Source organism: Protobothrops mucrosquamatus, unplaced genomic scaffold (assembly GCF_001527695.2).
Source record: "Protobothrops mucrosquamatus isolate PMUCROS unplaced genomic scaffold, P.Mucros_1.0 scaffold_284, whole genome shotgun sequence".
Lineage (NCBI taxonomy): Eukaryota > Metazoa > Chordata > Lepidosauria > Squamata > Viperidae > Protobothrops > Protobothrops mucrosquamatus.
In genome coordinates this window covers 243618-249617 of record NW_015386360.1, presented here as the reverse complement: position 1 = coordinate 249617, position 6000 = coordinate 243618, and positions in this window count along the sequence as shown.

Here is a 6000-nt window from a genome sequence, read left to right as displayed (position 1 = left end):
TTGGTCAGTCAGATCCTAAGTATTTTTCTTCCTGTAAACGCTGCCCAAAGTATCTTTCCCCCTGTGAGAAGAGAGGGAAGGGAATTTCTATCCCACCCTCTAAGAATACTGGCGACTGACTAACCAGGGGAGTTTAAAGCACTAAAAGAATAACTTTAATCTAATTGGATTTATATGTTTCTGAAACTTGGGGACCAAAAGTTTTCTTATTTTCACTGGAGACCTTTGTTTTAATCTATAAAAAAGAAATAAAATTGGAAAAAGGACTATAAAAATTTTGGACTTAAAAAATCGTAAGCAGCATCAGTGACATCTTGTGGCAAAGCTTGGCATTACAACTTGTTTTTTAAATTTTTGTATTGATTTTCCAGTTTTACATTTAAATATTTGAAAAGCAATGTGGCGGCTCGGTTGGTTCATAATTCAATAATATACAAATTTCTTTAGTACTGATCACAAACTATTACATTAAATATTTCCTCTCTTTCCCCCTTGGTATTTACTGTCTCACATTTAAATTAGTACAATTCTTATTATATCAATTTACTACAAATGACTTTCTTACATTTATCAATAATTTTTAGTTTATATATATCTTAGTCATTTTAACATTCAATCTTTTTAGACAATCTATGTCCTGATAGGTTTTTCCCAATTTTTAGTTTCCCATTAATATTTAATTTTAATGTTTAATATTTATAGTTTCCAAGTTTTAAATAACCCCAATTTCCTTTATCACAACTCATCCCAAGATCTTGCATCAGCAGGTTAATAATACATTATAATATTCTTACTTTCTAGTAATATCCAAATATCTTAAATTTAATAACCAAAATTTCTCTTATTTCAACATTTAATACTTCCTCTTTTTTCTCTCAATATCTACTATCTCATATTTAAGCTGGTAATTTTTGTTATTACCACTAAATAAAAACATATTTGTTACATTCATCAATAAATGTTTAGTTTATATATATATTAATTGCCTTTATATTCAATATTCCAATTTAACTATTCATGTTTATATTTCCAAGGCTTAAATGACCAGAGTATCCTTTAACTCAACTCACAACAATTTATAATATTCAAAGTACACATCTTATCTATTTGAGAATATTCTATTTTAATTCTCACTAATAGGTCAAAACCCCAATTTTCTTCAGTCTTATTCTAGCTTTCTTTCTGTGCCAAATCGTCTTCCATGTCCGTGCTTTTGAGTCATCAAATAGATCTCCCTGTGTTGTTATGTACATTGTTTGACATAAAAAAAACCATCCGATCGCAATTTTTTTAGAGGACTTACAAATTGTTTCTCTATTTTTCCATCTTGATATAGTTGTCTTAAACTGTTTATCTTCTCTTCAGTCTGCTGTTCTTCTTGATGCTCAGGTTTCTTCTGATTTATGTAGAAAGTCTTTTTCCTTTTCCATATTGTCAGTCCCTTTTCTGGGTTTTCCATTGATTGTATTTGTTGATCAGTTGAATCCTCTGTCATAGTATTTAATTGGTCTAATTTTTCCGTTATATTCTGAGTAGTTGTAATCAAAATTTGAGTTCGTGTATCTGGGCTGACATCCCATTCTTTTCTGCAACCTCTTATTTCATCAGTAGCTTTAAGAATAGTTTGGTAAATTGCTTTCAGCATAAAGAGAATCTGTTCCTGATCTTCCTCCATATTCTCTTAGTAATGTATTAAGTTAAAAGCTTTGCACTCCGAGAATGTAAAAAAAATGTTCAGTAAGTATGGAACACTTACTGTTGGGTTTCACAGCTGATATCTCAAAGTTATAAGTCTTATCTATTGTCTAGGTTGCCAGCCAAATCTCTTTTGGGCGATAACAGGTTGTAATATCAGGTTTAGCCAAAAGATGTCACCCCATATTTAAATTTTTCCTTTAGGTCCCAGGTTTTTATAATATTTTCAGTTTTACTTCTTTTTTATAAGTAAAAAACCCAGATCTTCAGTAAAAGTAGAAAGTCTTTTAGTCCACAAACTTTAAGAAGTAAAATTCCAATTAGGATCAAGTAATTCTTGCAACATTTTTAAATTCCCCTGGATAGTCAGTCACCGCTGTTTTTAGAGGGAGGGTAAAATCTCCCTTCCCTCTCCACAGGGGGGAAAGTACTTAACCAGCTTATGCAGATAAAAAAGATAGTTAGGATTTAAGAGAGGCAGATCTCACCCAGTCTCTTCTGTGCTGCTTTAAAGTTGCCTGATGGTAAGTGTGACTTTGGCTGTCTGCAGCCTAGTGCCAAGCCATATTTCTATGGCCGGTCTTTCGTCTGCCGGTTTGAAGGGCTGCCCCGGATCAAACGGAAGGGCTACCGCCCTTCCATGATCAAGCGGGGATCCCCTCCTTGCTGGTCACCCCTACAGGGCGACTTTCGACCCTTTTCAGGGTCCCCCAGCAATGCGAAACTGGACGCGGAAGCCAGAGCTCGCCTTCCAGACGTCCATGGCGGTCATGTCGGCAAACCGGAAGTCTGGTATTACAACTTGTTATTGCCTTGGCTTGAAGCCCAGACCACAGATAAGACTCTTTTAACTTTGATAAACACCACTTTTTTTACCTGAGGAATGTTGGTCATTGTTTGGGATGATGAAATACCTTGGATTATAAAATCTTACTTGACAAATGATGTTTACTATAAAGACTACCTACAAATATGTAAAATAGAGGTCCCATACCCAGCTATAAAATTATTTTCATCATCTGATTTCAAAGTCCTCAACTCAATGCACCATTAAGAGAAGATGGATGAAGACCAGGAAAAGATTCTTTCCATGTTGAAAGCAATATATGAAACCATCCTTTCAGCTTGTGATGAAATAAGATGTTACAGAAAAGAACAAGATGTCAGCTTAGATATACAAACCCAAATTCTGACTACAACTAAAGAACTAACAACGCAGAAGGTAACAGGAGAAGTGGAACAATCAAATACTAAGACAGAGGATTCAATTGACCAACAAATACAGTCAATGGAATATCCAGAAGAGGGACTGACAACGGAAAACCAAAAGAAATTTGAGGAGCAAGAAGAAGAACAGACTGAATGGAAGATAAACATACCAGGACAATTATGGGGATTTGGAATAATAGGGAGATGTCTTAAGGAATACAAATGGGCTAGCCCTTCCCCAAAAAAATGGCAACTAAATGGTCTCTCTTATTTCAAACAATATATATAAAATAATAGAGGTAGATCTATTTGATGATTTAAAAGTGTTGATATGGAAGGCTAGTTGGCAAAGAAAGAAAGCCAGAATCAGGCTGAAGAAAATTGGGGTTTTGATATAGTAGAGGGGATTTCATATTACTAATTAGAGGGTCAAAGGGAGAAGTTGAGATAAAGGAAATTTTGGTCATTAAATTTAAAACATTTGGAAATTAGTTGAAAATAAGGATGTTATTTGTTTAATACTTAAAAATTAGATTCAAAAGGAAAAAAATATTATGAATATGTTTGATTTATTGATTAACTCAGACAATATATATAAAGAGCTTTGATTTATTAAAGGAGATACTGTATTATTAATTAGATGATGTAAGATGGGGGGGAAATAGATAACTTTTAGGAAATAGAACAAGATTATATCCAAATAGATAAAATGTGTATTTTGAATACTAGATTCTGTGATGAATTGAGATAAAGGAAACTTTGGTTACCTAGAACCTGGAAATGATAAATATCAAATGTTAAACTTGAATATTGATGGGAAACTAAAAATTGGGAAAAACCAATAACAGGACATTAATTGAATGTAAAGATTGAATGTAAAAGTAATTAAGATATGTATAAGCTAAATGTATTGATAAATGTAATAATGATGTTTTTATTTAGTTGATATAATAAGAATTGTATTAGCTTAAATATGAGATAGTAGATATTAAGGGAAAAAGAGAGGAAATAGTTTGAGATTTGTACTAAAGATTTTTGTATGTTACTGAACTATTGATTAACCCAGCCACCACGTTGCTTTTTAAATACTTAAATGTAAAATTAGAAACTTAATAAAATATTATTTTAAAAAATACAGCACTTTTTATACAAAGCATATTTCAAAGTTTTTGGTGTTTTTTTTTAAGTTCTAAGTTCTGTTTTGAAAAATTACAAAAAATGAATCTAGTATTCTATTGAAGTAACGGTAGTAATAAGTTGGAAATATTGGGATGAACATATTGATCTATGTTGCAGGCCTGTTATAAAATTGCAGAAAGAGATATTGTGACTGCTTGAATACTGTAGGCTATCGTTACCCAAAGTCCTTAATGTTATGGTTGCAGTGTGTGTGTGTGTGTGTGTGTGTGTGTGTGTGTGTGTTGCAACCATAACATTAAGGACTTAAGCTAGAGATAGAGACCAATCCAGCCCACAGCTGATGATACTCAGAGCATGCCCTCCTCCTGGATGGGACAGATAGGAACCACTGGGCAGAAACTCATAAGTAACTCAGTCCCAAGCCATGAAAAGTTTTAGAAATGACAACCTTGAGTTGCATCTGGAAGCAAATGTAGCTTGTATAGCAGTAATGTCATGTTATCAAAACGACCTGTAATACTTTTATTCAGGGCTTTTTTTTGTCATAGAACACCCAGAACAGAGTTCCGGTACCTTTTTTGGATGGAATCTTGTACGGTAGGCAAGGCGGGTTGTATGACATGTGTAAGTTCTGGCACCTTTTTTTTTTTTTTTTTACAAAAAAAGCACTGCTTTTATTCAGTTCTGTAATTCCATATTCATTATAGATCCATGATGAAAAAGTGTTTCAAGCATATGATTATGGCACTAAAGAAAAGAATATGGAAAAGTATAACCAGGTATGAGAATAAAACAGTTTTCCTGTGAAATAACATTGTAGGTTTTAGATCAGAATGCTTTCCCTGTTAGATGTGTTATAGATGGATATATTTTTTTGTACTTTGATTCAAATTTTGCAGGCTGAGGTTGAGCAAAGTAAGAAAAGTGTCATCGAAGTGTTTGCAAATGTAGAGAAATATTTCTTGCCCTTCCTAATTTGAAGACAGTCAACATCTAAATGTAAGACTGTCCATTTTTTCTGCCCAGCCAACCCATTTAGCAATAGATATAGCAATAGCACTTAGACTTATAAACCACCCCATAGTGCTTTACAGACTCTCTGGGTGGTTTACAGTGTAGACGTCTTATTTGCATATGGCCCCCAATCATCTTGGTCTTTGGTTTATCAACCTCAGAAGGATGAAAGGCTGAGCCAACCTTGAACCCCATCAGAATCAAACTCCAGGCAGTGGGCAGAGTTTGCCTGCAGTATTGCACTATAGCCACTTCGCCACTAGGGCTCCTTTACATCAAATGACTAATTTGATGTAATTGCATCAAATGACTAATTTAAGCTGGCATGTTCTCTTTTGGACCAGTGGCAGAAGGTCATTGAGCTCTGGGCTCTGAGCTGCTCAGCTATGTATTGAAGGCAAACAGAGTTAAAAAACCACATCTAATACACACACAGAGACACAGACACAGACACAGACACAGACACACACACACACAGAGAGAGAGAGAGAGAGAGAGAGAGAGAGAGAGAGAGAGAGAGAGAGAGAGAGAGTGTTTCATCACAGGTTTGATGTTTGCACTGAGTTCTGGGAACTCCTATTTGCTTGCTCAACAACTAATTTAAAAGGGGTAATTTGCAATTTGATTAATTATTCAGGTGTGTTGCTTTTCTTCCCAGACAACTCCTCCTGTATACAAGATAGAAGATGTAAAAATACCCATTGCCCTCTAATCTGGTGGAAATGACTTATTTACAGATGTAAGAGATATTGAGGCATTAATAAAGCGGCTTTGTAACCTCATTTATCACCAACATGTTCCTGAATGGCAACATCTAGATTTCATTTGGGGATTTGATGCACCTGAGCTTATGTACATGCGTATCATTGAGATAATGACAATATATCCATGACTCCTCAGCAGTGATGTAAGAGAAATCATGTTGTATGATGACAATTTAAA